Here is a 14,841-nt window from a genome sequence, read left to right on the forward strand (position 1 = left end):
GAAAGCTGCATTTGTAACATTTTGCATTAAAAAAAAATCACTGTTTTTATGTGGCTTGATGGTCAAATTTTTTTAATTTGATAAATTTTTTGATGCAGTTTAACAGAATGTGTTTTCAGGCCTGTGTTGTCGTCTAAAGTCGATACTTAAACCCAACTGGAACCAGATTTCAGAAATGAAAACCAAATCCTGCGGAATAAATTCCTCCCGTGTTCATGATGATTTGATGGGACTGCACGGCTTTTATTCTCATAACCAAATACAATGTAGGGAAGGCACAGTACTTCAGGTCCAATTCAATATAGGACACTGTGTGGTCCTGCTGTATATGTAGAGCTCTGTGTTGTTCAGTTCGGCCTCAACTTTGAACTTAATCTGAGGGTGTTTTGGCAGATTGAAATAAAAAAACAGAAAAACAGCCAAAGGCTCAAAGGTTTCTTGTTGCCAAGCATGAAAAGATATATTTATTTATCAATTATCACCCTCTAACCCTGAAATAATCAGGAGTATGATCTTAACTGTGGTAATTGTGCAGATTTACTGCTGCTGCACAGGAACACACAGTCAGTGACAGCAGATGTTTTTTTTTCAAATTAAATATATAAAAGAAATGTTGCGTAACATGGTGTCAATTGGGCCTCACAAGAAGCAGTGAGGATACACGTTAGACCTCACACACACGTCAACATCCATATTACAGCATCATATAATGTTCAATTATGGTTTTTACAAGTTTTTTTTAAAAATATTTATTTATTATGTGTCCAGAAAGCAGGAATTTTCATTCAAGAAAAGTTGAAAAAAACCAAAAACATTCTCGATATGAATTATGTCGATCTGAAGTTTTATCTTCATAGGATTTCCCGCCTTTATTGCTAAATTAACGCGTCAAAATATTTGGATCTAATTGGACCTGAGGCTGTTCGTTTCTAAGAACTATGAGAAGAAAAAAAGGCTTCAATCGCCTTCAGAGATGATTTTTGGAGCATCTTCTTCGGACACGATATCTCCAGAAAGGAAATTAGTGGCACGAACACGGCAGAGATGGTCGCAGACACAACGGGGGGGACGTAAATAGAAGCCGCGCCGGCGCTGCGATGCCCGAAGAAACGCAGAGAGACGAGCCATTCAAGGACAAAACAAGCACACGAGTGTTTCGGGGAGAGACGGGCAGAGCGGAGACAGAATAGAGTGCTTTTCTGACATCAGAGTCATCATCTGCTGACACAGGCTTCGACCCGCATGTGTGTGTGTGTGTGTGTGTGTGTGTGTGTGTGTGTGTGTGTGTGTGTGTGTGTGTGTGTGTGTGTGTGTGTGTGTGTGTAAGCCTCCGGCAGTATGCAGCGATGATGACACAGCTCGTGCACTGAAGTTGCCACCGTTCTGTGCTGAGTTGTGTGTGTGTGTGTGTGTGTGTGTGTGTGTGTGTGTGTGTGTGTGTGTGTGTGTGTGGAGGAGGGGGTGGTGGTGGTGGTGGGGGCATCAAAATGCCATCTGTCCTGTGTGAGTTAATCCTGCTATGATGAGAGCGAAAGCAAGGACAACGCGCTCACACACACACACACACACACACACACACACACACACACAGTTGGATTGGTAGGTGTGTTACATGAATAATGCTCCCCATAAGGACAGGTTCTGTTCCTATGACATCATCATCATCCCGGGACAGCGAGTCCTGCTGATTCTGTATCTGTGCATTTTGAAAAGGTGTTTGAAGGATTTTCACATTATTAATTCTGGTGAATATTAAATTGGCTCTTTAATAATACCATGATTTGTTTTGTATTAATCTTACTCCTAAAACAAATACAAATACAGTTTGTTTGTTTTTAAACATTTTATTTTGTGCATAGTTGAACAGGAAGTTAATTTCAGTGATATTCTGAATTGATTTTGATCCGTTTTTACAGTTTGAAATGAAGATAATTTTTTCCAGGATCGTACGACATTACAGCAGAAACTACTGAGGAAATACATGTTAGCAGTTCAGTAACAGGAAGTGATGTATAGTAAAACTCGTGCCACAGGTGCTGTATTTTCCGTACAGTGCAGTGTTGAACATTAAAGAAATGACATAAACTCTTAGACTCTTAACAAGAAACGTATCCGGTGGAAACTAGAAGTCTCGTATTGTTGTTTTATTTCAGGGAGAAGTGCTTCAAAACCTGTGAAGAATTAAGTCCTGAAGTGGGAAAACGAATCCGTTCAGCTCACGGTAACCAACCTGCGTGTGTCTGAAGCCGTAGTCAAGTTTTGGGGTTATTTTTTTTTTTGGAGGCTTTTATTGTGGCGAGCGTCGACAGGAAGTAGTAGGAGTTTAAGGCCTGTTTTCTTCTGTGGCTACCGTGGAAATAAAAATCCAGTTTTATTATCGACATCAAGCAGCAGATGTGTGTGTGTGCGTGTGGATGATCCTCCGGGTCTCTCTGCTGACACCGGAGTTATTTTCCTGGCAGGGCGCATGTCTTTGGGTTCAGACCTTCCTCCTCCTCATCATCATCATCGGTCCTCTCCGTGTCTCTCAATCTCTCCCACACATAAACACACACACACACACACACACACACACACACACACACACACACACACACACACACACAAACACACACAAACACGTTTCCTTCCATCCCCCCAGAAACAAACACACGTTTTCTCCTCTCGCCTCGTCTCTACGATCTCACAAATGATTTCACCACTGAAGCATGTGTTAGCACTGCTTCTCCTGTGTGTGTGTGTGTGTGTGCGTATGTGCGTGTGCGTGTGTGTGTGTGTTTGATAGGAAGTCATAAACACGTGTATCTGTTGGATGCACACCGTGCGCCCCGAGGCCGAGCGGCGTGTTGTCGTGTCCCATCAGCTGGTCCGAGCCTCGTGTGTCCGGGATCACCGGAGGCGGTTATTATTATGCTCGGCAGCGTTTCTTTTTTCACACCTGTTTCCTTCCAGCGCTTGAAAAAAACCCACAAAAAACCCCCACAAGATACCAACAACAAATACTTCATTACAAATTGTTGTTTCAACCCTTCAAACCCGATGGCATTGTTACATGACGTTACAGATATGAGCTTAAAGATGAATGTAGTGAAATGGCCCTTAAAGGGTTAATGTGAATGATATCCACATAAAATCAAGACTTTACACTTTCATCTGCAAGTCTCTCTCAGCCATATGAGACATGACGAAGAGCTCCTCCGAACGTCACAGGAAGTCCTTCCTTCCTTCCTTCCTTCCTTCCTTCCTTCCTCTGGACTTCCACTTATACAGTTCCTCCTCTTTCTGCTGAAGTCGTATCATTTTACTACTTTTTTGAGCCGCTGTTACAAAAGAGATTTCCCAGCAGGGATTAATAAAGTTTTTCTGCTTGTGATTCTGATCACATCCCACCCAAAACAAACAGCTAATAAAACACAGAAATAATAAATTAATCTTAACAACAAATAAGTCGGGCATCTGTCCAGTAAAAGACATCTCAAAACATATCTTTTTACTTTATTTTTTTAACGAGCCACTCCTGAAGCTCTCACACTTTGAACTACGGCGCCTTTAAAATGTATATGGCTTTATTTTTATATTTTAACTCTATTTGTGTTTAGTTTTATGCATTTCATTTCTTTTTTTATATTTTTAAATGTTCTTTTATATGTGAAACACTGCATTATTATTATTATTATTATTATTATTATTATTATTATTATTATTATTATTATTATTATTATGTCGTCCAGTCAAAGTTTTTTCAAAATATTTCAGGAGTTTTAAGGTCGGTTTGTTTTGATTAGACATTTTTTTTTCTACCCTTTGCTGTTGTTGGAGTGTATTCAGGATGTAGCAGGCCTGTTGTGTGTGTGTGTGTGTGTGTGTGTGTGTATGTGTGTGTGCGTGTGCGCGCAGGAAAAACATCCCATAATACGAATGCGAGGCTGACAACATGGGATAGTGATTTCAGTCGGCATGGCAGCACAATAGCATTTTAATGCAGACCACATGTGATGGGGCTCACCATAGGGGCGGACACACACACACACACACACACACACACACACACACACACACACACACACACACCTCTGTTGGCTGCAGTGTATAATCAGCTTGTGGCCTGGCTGGGCCGGGTGCAAACTCTGTAATAATACAGCGTCCTGTTGTCAGACTGTAATAAAGGCTCTATTTCTGCACACGGCGCACACACACACACACACACACACACACACACACACACACACACACACACACACACACACACACACACACACACACACACACACACTCGAGTCAGGCGAGATACATGTAGTGTCAGGACACAGAAGACATAACAGCTTCTTTCTCCAAGACAATAAGAGACATGTTGAGTTGGGTTCAGAAACAAGCATGAAGTTGTTCCTCGGAGTGTTTTTCTCTTCGTCTTTGACTCCTTTTAAGGAAATAAAAGGAAATAACAAGAAATAAAAGGAAATAACAGGAAATAAAAGGCCATTTGAATGACTGTTTATTACAAGTTCTGCACCTAACATGACCGTATAGTTTGTTGGTTCCCACCGTCTGATTGGATTCTACTAGTAGCAGGAGATATGTTGCACATAAACCGTTGGAAAATAACTAACACACCTTTTTTATGATGTAACGATGCTTTAGTGATGATTTCCCAAAGTTCAGGTACCAAAACAACTCGGTTATTTTCAGGGAAACGTCGTAGTTTGGGTGGAAGTAAGTCCGACTTTGCTGAGGTTACAGGACCTTCGACATTTTATTCACTTTGGATTTGATGAGAGAAGTTGAATGGGAGTCTATGGAGCCGGAGGCTTTTTGGAGCTGACCTCTAGTGGCACTCGGCGGTATTGCAGCTGAAGACACTTCTGGATCAGAACCATTTTACAGACCTGAAGCTACGAACTCTTTTATATTCAGTCTGTGCTGGTAACTAATTAATCGGACTTCTTTCCAGTGACTGACGGCAGGTCACGTGTGTTCATCATGGTGACATCACAAAGAAATGAAGGATTATGATCATTTCTTCAGACTCCAGCTTGGAGAACGGGAGGAGATCGTTTACTGTTGTTGTTGCTATGAAGAGTAAACCTTCCAAATCCAACAGGAAAATTCAATGCACGTTTTATTTTTGTTTGTTTTTTTCCTAAAACCTAACATGTCATAACGGGCGTTGAATCAAACTCTGACTCAGATCTTCTGGATATTTACTTCCTGTGTTTTCCTCTCCGGCTCCTCTCTCATCCCCAAAGCTCTCTGGCTCCATTTCATTCGGCTAACTTTGCTTCTTCTCGCGTCTCCGTCCTCCCAGTGAGACGAAAACGGGGTTTTTTCTTTGTTTTTTTCTGAATGAATCAGAATGAAACCAAAAGAAAAAAGCGTCTTTGCTTATAAAGAAAAGATAAAAAAAAAAAAAAAAAAAAACATGCAAAGACAGTTTGATTCATATATGACGCGTTATATTTATTATTGTATGAATCCATTTTTTTCTGTTCAGGAGTGGAGGTGCTGCTGAAACTGACGACCTCGTCTCTTTGAATTATGCAGTGAAACTCACAGCGGAGCCCCGACGCTCCTTCTACTCCGACTAGTAAACACAATCCAACATCAAGAGCTGTTGATGTCTGGGAAATAAAAAAAAACATGTATTTATTATTATTTTATTAAAGCTCCTCTTTGTCCTTTTCACAAGACCTTTAAAGAACGGGAACGTTACGGCGTCGGATTTTATGTTGATAAAACGTACTAAAATTATATACATATTAAATAGAATTTTTTTTTTGTTAGTGCGATCTCCGTTTCCATGGCAACGCACGGGGTTATGACTAGGAAGTGTAAAATACCCAGTTACGTCAGTAGACCCTTACTGTAACGTACGCGATGTTTACTAGTCCGGGAAGTAGTCCGACCCTTAGCAACCACCCTAGCAACGGAGAGGATTTCTAGTCTCCAACTGAATAAATACGGAACATAGAAACACTAAACTGATCAGCTATCTCAGTCTGGTTGGAACAAAGATATCTGATGAACAAAGATATCTGATGAACATGGATATCTGATGAACAAAGATATCTAATGAACAAAGATATCTAATGAACAAAGATATCTGATGAACAAATATATCTGATGAACAAAGATATCTAATGAACAAAGATATCTGATGAACAAAGATATCTATGGACTCGTGTTTTTAACATTTTAGCACGTGTTCAAACCAAACCGCTCCAGCCAGCCGGCGCTAGGATTAGAAGTGCCTGACTGTCCGTGGTGTAAAAGAGATCCGATTTCCCATTTCCACATTTAATGCTACTATAACAAGTAGAAACTACATTATATTGCGTATTATAAGACATTCAACTCTAATTCTATATTCCCCATTGAGAAGGCGGCGTGATATTAACAGTCCATTAACCTTTAGTCAGCCGGGCCTTCAGTCTCGGGTCCGCTGAACTTCTGCCGACGTCTGAAGAGGAACATTAGAAGATGACTTTGGACTTTCTACACGGAGGCAGATGGACAAAACAAAGTCACCTCATGCGTATGGATGTAGGCATCGATATGCAGCCCTGTGTGTGTGTGTGTGTGTGTGTGTGTGTGTGTGTGTGTGTGTGTGTGTGTGTGTGTGTGAGACCAGGGTTACATGGGTTATATCTTCCTCTTCTTCTCTCCTACCGTCCTTCTTTTCTTTTGTCCTTTTCTGTCACCATTTCTGTTCTTGTTCCTTTATTTATTACTTTTTTCTCCTTTCTTTTTCTTTCTTTCTCCATATTTCACTTCCTTTATTGCCCATTTTCTCATTTTTGTTCCCTTTCTCTTCTTTACTTTTCCTCCTTCTTCCTTTTATTTCCATCTTTTTTCTTGTCTCCTTTCTTTCCCTTCTTTCCTTTCCTCTTTTCTTCTCCACATCTTTCCTTCCAAGTTTTTTCTATCCTTCTTATTCGTCTCTCCTCGTCCCCTCTTTTCCTTCCTTTCCTTGTTTCTTCTCTCCACGTCTTTCCTTCAAACTTTATTCTATCTTTCTTATTCCTCTCTCCATCTCTCTCTTCTTCCACCTTCCTCCTCTCCTCTCTCCTTTTCTTTCTCCTCTGATTCTTTCTTCTTGTCTTGTTTTCTTTCGGTTGACTGTGTTCTATTTAAACGGGCCGTGTTCCTATTAGCTTTGCTTTGACCTTATTTGAGGTACTGGATTCATATGAAACGTGTGTGTGTGAGAGAGAGAGTGTGTGTGTGTGTGTGTGTGTGTGTGTGTGTGTGTGTGTGTGTGTTGGGAGATGTGCGCGATGAATGATGCGCTGGTGTGAAAACCATTGGACCATAACTATCCCGTAGGTGATAGAGACCCGGTAACATCAATCACACACACACACACACACACACACACACACACACACACACACACACACACACACACACACACACACACACACACTCCCGGCGCCCTCATTATTCCCAGTAGAAGGGGTTTTCTTGATTTTTAATAAAGGATATCTGCAGAGAAGGTCAAGGTTATTCAATTGTTGGTCATTCATCTCTGCTTTTTGCTCTCCCTTGAGACACACACACACACACACACACACACACACACACACACACACACACACACACACACACACACACACACACACACTACACAGACCTCTCAATCTTCACTGTTGGCCCCCTGCACCTTTTTGTGTGTTTGTGTTTGTGTGTGTTTGTGTGTGTGTGTGTGTGTGTTTGTGTGTGTGTGCGTGTGTGCGTGTGTGTGTGTGTGTGTGTGTGTGTGTGTGTGTGTGAACAATGCAGCTGTCGTCTCTTGGTTGTCTTGTTATCCATCACTAGCTTTATGTACTTCTGCTGCTATCTTCGGTGTATTTTATCCGCTGCCGGAGTTTAGGAGGTGTCAGATAATATTACTTCCTGTTTTATCACGGGACTGTTTTGTTTTGAACTTCACGTGAACATACATGCACGCCGTGGAAATCAGAAAAAAAAACTGGATGTTATAGCCGGCGGCGAGAGATAAGACCGCCGCCGTACATGTGCAATAATGTCGAAATGATCTGCGGCCGTGCTGGAAGCAGGCGAAGCTTTGAGGTTACGATAATCTGTTTCCTCCGGGGGGACGTCGACCACAGATTTCAGCAGATTATTGAAGGACACTGAATTACCAGATGGAATATTATACGAGATGGGAAAAGCCTTTGTGTTGTTGGTGTTGTACATCAGCGAGGAGATAATCCACTTTCAGCATCTTACATGATCTTCAGAAAGGTTCCCAACAGAGGAAATATTTACTCTTCCCTCTGTAAAGCACGGCTTTGCTGCTTTAAATAGTCGAACAGGAGATCAAAACAATGCAATCACATGATTTATATGCAGATGTAAAGAATATCTGAGATTGCATAAAAAAATCGGTCAAATTTACATTTAAACCCGGAGACGATTAGAAACTTTGAGGATTTAGAAGTCGTGCAGTATTTATAGATCACCAGCAGCGTTATCAGACCCAGATTCACTCTATGAATACGTGGATCTATCTTTTCTCCACGGAGGATTGTTTCTGCTGAGCGTAGATCTATCGGGCTCATTTTGAAACTCTTAGAGCAGCTTTTTAACACCAAACGTGCTGAAACCAAACGTCCGTCCGTCCCGTTCTCTTAAACGAAATATCTCAAGGACGCCTCGAGAGAAGTTGGTCAAATTTGGCAAAACCATTCGCTTCACACCGAGAATGAACTGGTGAGGTTTTGGTGGGAAAAGGTCAAAGGTCAAGGTCGCAGTGACCCCAATTCGACAGTTTCGCGTGAACGTGATATCTCGGGAATGCCTGTTCAGAAATTGTTTCAAATGTGACGCAATTGTTCACTCGGCCTCAAACATGAACCGATGAGAGTTTGGAGGTCAAAGGTCAAGGTCATTGTGAGGTCATTATCTATATGGGTTTGTACAGAAGTGCTGTACATATAAGATACAACTAGAGTGGTGAGCGGGTGCATACAACCGCCAGGTGCTAATTCTGGTTGGCTCTTATGTGAATGTGATGGCAGATTGAAGACGATGATACGACTTTTAATTAAACAAATTAACGTACTTATGAGGTGGTGTGTTCGGCGGTGGTGAGTGGAGTCGGGCCGCTGCAGCAGGAGGTTTAAACTGATGGAAAGGTTTGGACTGGCCTGAGAGGGAACTCCGCTGTGTTGTGAATTGTATTCCAATGAGTCACTGCCATGAGCTGCGTTTCCTAAATATGGTCAACCAAGAGTATGAAGTCAAGGAGTGGTGTTTTTCTTGGAGGATTTTCAAGCCTGTGAACTTTTATGATTTTTTTTGTTCTGGTATGTTTTTCATGAGGGAGAACATATTTGCGAAGTGAAGTCATCACCTTCTGGACAGCTCTCCTGTCTTTGTGCTACAGTCTGGGTTTCGGGCTGATGATGAAAGAGTTTGAGAATGAAAACAGTTCCTCCGAATTGAACACAAACATGTGTGCGTGTTTTTATTTTTTAAATTTCCCCGTGGTGATGTCACTCAGCTGACTGGACGCCATCACTGAACGTCTTTGTCTGTGGTTGTGGTTGTTTTTGTTTTTTTTACGGTGTGCGTTTCCCCTCTCGTATGAATGTGTCACCGATCCCGTCGTGGAGTCCGGCAGTCGGAGAAAATCAATACAAGCGTCCTGGAAGACACGCCGACCTGTCACTTCCACTTGTGACTTCATTTTGCTCTTGTTTTTTTAGTAGATCCGACAGTCTGCTTCACTCTGCAGTCCGGTCGTGGGAGGGAAGATGGTCGGGGCGTCGCCGCTCGCTGCTGCTGTCACTCCTTTAAAGCTAACACCGATGTAATTCGATTTCCCCTTACCGGGACCATTGAAGCCCATTAAATCTTAAATATGCTGATTACGTGAGCTGTGGTGGCGCCGCATGGTGGCACCAGTCCGGCCCCGAGTGCTCCCGGGAGCTGCAGTTAATAAAGATGCCATGTTTTCTCTTTTATTAAATGAGCAGGGTGGGTTTTAATAAAATGTAATAAAATAAGATGCAGTGAAATGAATCTTGATGTTGAACTTTGAACAGCTGGTAAATCGTTTACAGCAGCAGAGGAACATAAACATGAAGAAGTCAGCTGGCGTTCGGATTCGTGTTTTACGCTTCTTCTTCTGGTACTTTTTTTTTTGCTCCTCAGTCTTTTACTTCTTCTTCCGATGTTGCAGCTTTTTATCGTCTGTCGTTTTACTGCAACTGTTTTTTCGTTGCAGTAAATGTTTAAGTCTCAGGTGCTTCACGACTGCAGCTGCACTCATACAACCTGATACCTTAATTGTAGCATTAATTAAAAAACGTATGCATTTGTAGCATAACAGAAAATAAAATACAAGCCTAATAAAAGCAGGTTGGAATCCTGTCAAACATCACACATGAAACATTGCACAAATGTCCCGTAAATTATGGCACATTTTCGCAGAATTTATTGAAAATTGAAAGTGCAGAACTATCGAGAAGTCATGAATTCAGCAGAACCGACACCGACAGACCAACATAAACCATGCGGCGCTGCACCGGTGAAACCAGGACGGTTTTATTTATTTTTAAATTCAGGATTAAAATGATGTTACTTTTAATTTTAAGTCAGCTCAAACCGACCAATCACAGGAGAGAGAGTGAAGAAGACGCTGCAGCCTCAGAACATGGAAACATGGAGTCTGGTGATAAAAGTGCACTCGGGAGAAGCAGATTCAGAGGAAGAGGAAGTCGTGAGTAATGCTGCTTTAAAATAATAATTTTTATTGGAATAGACGAGGAGGTGAGTGACGGGCTCGAGCTCTCCATTAGTGTGTGTGTGTGTGTGTGTGTGTGTGTGTGTGTGTGTGAGACAGACGGTATTAAATGTGTGGGGGAGGGGCAGGACCTTTAGGAGCCATGAAACGGGAGATTTGTACCTCTACCTGCAGACGTCGGGCTCTTCCTCCTCTCTCTCTCCATCGGCCTCCTTTTCTTTTTTTTCTTTTTTTTCTTCTTTCGTCCATTTGTCTCTTCTTCATGCATCCGTCTTTCTGCGCCGCATCAATTATTCACCCGGCGCAGATGAATATTTCAAAGGGTGCCGGACTCTCTTCCTCCATACACACCTCGTCCCCGTCTCTGTTTTATCTCGTCTTCCTCCGCCGCCATCGTCCTCTCACGGTTTTTCCTCGTGTGTTCATGCAGCTTTTCTGTGACAGATGAACTCCTGGACGGGTCGGCCGTCCTCGGTTTCTAACCTCCAGAGACTGCGTTGTCTTCTACGCCTTTTATTTCTGTTTGGGTGGGAGGGGGGGGGTTAATGGGAGATTGAAGTTGTCGGGCCTGCAGGAGGCCATCTCCAGTCAGCTCCACATTAACTATGGATGCGGATCCACCTTTTGCATGTTCTGGCAGACGGGCCGAGCCCCCGCTGCGTTATCCACTCGGCTCGCACACAAGTTTTCACTTTCCCGAGAAATCTGGGAGGAGAGACACGCCGAGGCTTCGTCACGAATTCTGCTCCCGATCGATTTCAACTATTTACAATACTTTTAGAAAGTTCTTAAAATGCCTGATTTGTTGTTTACGTATGTAAAAAAACCCACAACCTGTAAAACTGGTCTGACTGACGGACTTTTTGTTCCCCATGTGCACGCAGGATTTCCGTTTTTCCTCCCGCCGTCCAAACACATGCAGATTTAGTTAATTGAATATTGTGAGTTGCCAGTTGGACTGGATTTGAGCGTGAGTGGATGTCGGTCCATATGTCTGATGTCTGTGACAGACTTGCAACCTGTGCAGCGTCTCACCCGGACTCATTTGGGAGAGACTCCATTGTTAGCAGCAGCAAATGCAAAAAGTGTGGAGCTGGAATTGTTCCTGAAACATGTTTGTTCTGATTGTCTTATCTGCGCTCATCCAGCTGGAGTTTAAAATATAAAGTACCAATGCAAAAACCATCAGTGACGTCCGTCACCATCTTTACTAGTTCAGAGCGGTTTGGAGCAGGAAGTGACCATATTTGGACGAGCTGTGGGAGGAGCCAGCGGTGGATCTGACCGATCTGATCGGAAACCTGACGATACTACGTCCTGCCCACCGATAGCTGTAACCTGACTGCACCACAGGCCTGTCAATCAAACAGACACGCCCCCAAAAACAGGTCTTCTTGAATCTTCTTTTCTAATGAATGAGGGATTATTTTCAGATGGACCTCCAGAAAACTAATAAGAAGGAGTGACTTTAGCTAACAACACCGAGATAACTGATGGACACATTTTATTCACTTTGGATTTGATGAGAGAAGTTGAATGGGAGTCTATGGAGCCGGAGGCTTTTTGGAGCCGACCTCTAGTGGCACTCGCTGGTATTGCAGCTGAAGACACTTCTGGATCGGAACCATTTTACAGACCTGAAGCTACGAACTCTTTTTTATCCAGTAAATTGTTGGGATGTAGCATTTGCCACCTTTTCGTTCACTTCTATGTAAAACATCCAATAATGGAAGCTGCTTTTGTCTTTTTTTTTAAATTGACATTTATAAATGTGCGTCATCACCATTCAAAGTTCTCAGTGAAAGTTTTCCAGCGTTGTCACGGTGACCTTGTTTAAATGGGATGAGCGATGTGCTCTTATCATTTCTGAGAAAAAATGTGAGCATTAATAACAGCGGGGCGGTTACACGAGACACGAGAACAAAGACGAATAGATCTTGTGAGGAACAATTTCAGACGTCACCGGAGTTCATGTATCATCGGCTGCAAAGAAAACTCCCCAAAAAAACAACATTCATCATCGTCATCAATAAAAGTCAGACGTGAATATTTGTCTTCTAATCTGGGATTATAGACGGACACGGAGAAGTCTTATTCTTCATCTCGTCTCTACCTCCTCTGAAGCATGTGTGTGTGTGTGTGTGTGTGTGTGTGTGTGTGTGTGTGTGTGTTCGTGTGTGTGTGTGTTCGTGTGTGTGTGTGTGTGTGTGTGTGTGTGTGCTGGTTTATTGGCATGTTGTTGCCGTTTGCTTGTGGCCTGTTGTCCGGCTGTGCTGCAATCTGTTTGCCGTCCCGATCGGTTTTCTTTCGTCCCGCAGAAACAAAAACATTTTTTTTTTTTTTTTTTTCCCCACAGGCTTTGTTTTTCTCCCTTTTAACCTATTTATAAAGAAACAATCCTTTTTAATTTTAGTATCCGAGTCAAACCGGGAGGTCGAATGTCGGTTACAGTTGCTTTGTTGTTTTAGAAAACCTAAAAAAACACTTTTACTCATCGAAGTTAATGAATATCAAACTTCTTTAGAGCCGAAACAATTAGTCAAATTACCCATCTGAAAACAGATCATTCACTATTTGCTGATATTTAATAAACCCCACAATAAATATATATATTGCAGTTAAGCATCACTGTGTCTGTTTTACTGTTTTTATTGTTACATATTTATACTTGTATTGTTTTATCTTTTTATGTTTCACACCGTAGGACTGAGAAACAATATTTGATTTCTCTGTGTGTCAGGATTGACATTAAAGTTGATTTTGAGTAAAGAACAACTACAAAAAAACACAACAAGACCAAACCAACCCCCAAAAAACAACAATAAAAGAAAAAAACCTGCCAGTTTTAATGCAGACACACGTCAGCCCAGATAATAATCCAACTGTCTGATCATAGATAGTTTTTTTTATCTGAAATATCTCCTTTTGTGATTCAATACATTTTTTATCTGCAAACATGTCTTTTATCCTTTTTCATGGTTGTTGTTGTTTTGGTACCCACCAGAACAAACAATAAAAACAAGTTTAATTCTCTGTTTCTGGCTGTGAGCCAAAATGACACACACACACACACACACACACACACACACACACACACACACACACACACACACACACACACACACACACTGAATGACAGTAACATACTGTCCAACCCGAGGCAGGCTGCGACATCTTCACTGCCTGTGATGTGATGTGATGTGTGTGTGTGTGTGTGTGTGTGTGTGTGTGTGTGTGTGTGTGTGTGTGTGTGTGTCCATTTTCACCTTCTCTCTCTCTAGAAGGGGATTACTTGTGTGATTGACAAGTGTGACCGCTGTTCTCCACACACACACACACACACACACACACACACACACACACACACACACACACACACAGACACACACACACACACACACACACACACACACACACACCATTATGGGAGTTATTACAATCGCCACGTGAATAATATGCCGTGTTGGGATCGCTATAGCAACGACACCGTCTTACCTTGACAATAGAGCGATGTCGTGTTTTATATGCTCGCAGGTGTTATCGCTCGCCCTGAGACACTCGTTCTCCCTGCTGCATATTATTGGATGAAATCACACGAGTTGTAACTTTAAAGGTGATATTTTTATGATTCTAAGAGAGAAAGAAACTTTATTATTATTATTATTATTATTATTATTGTTATTATTATTAACGTTGTTATGAGCTCGGTGCACGTGATGTTGTGAAGCCAAAAACATTGTATTAGATAATATTTATTTATAATATATACATTTTTACTATTATGTTTAAACTCTTCTGATTATAATTGGTTGGAAGAATATTTTTCTTCTGCTTGTTCAGATGACTGAAGTTTGGTTTTGGAAGCGACATGTTGTTTGTACATGTTTTTAACCACCACCGTCTCCTCTCCTTTTCATCTCGGCTCTCGTGTGACCGCGTCAATCTTGATCGGACAGTAAACAGTAAATCCCGTCGCCGCTACGAGACGTCCCGTGGTCTGACCAGCGGAGCGCCTCCCTCGTGTCTCAATGAATCTCTTTGTCCCGTCGGAGGTCACGAGATAAAAGTTTCCACTCCGATACATCTTTATT

The 14,841-nt window shown here is 42.0% G+C and overlaps 1 protein-coding gene across 1 annotated transcript in view; it reads left to right on the top strand.

The window, feature by feature from the left end:
• The window catches only part of atrnl1a (attractin-like 1a), a 197,228-nt gene that overhangs the window by 6,218 nt on the left and 176,169 nt on the right, over positions 1–14,841 (top strand).

Source organism: Embiotoca jacksoni, unplaced genomic scaffold (genome assembly GCF_022577435.1).
Source record: "Embiotoca jacksoni isolate LCO1_2020_lvr unplaced genomic scaffold, fEmbJac1.0.p SCAF_12, whole genome shotgun sequence".
NCBI lineage: Eukaryota > Metazoa > Chordata > Actinopteri > Embiotocidae > Embiotoca > Embiotoca jacksoni.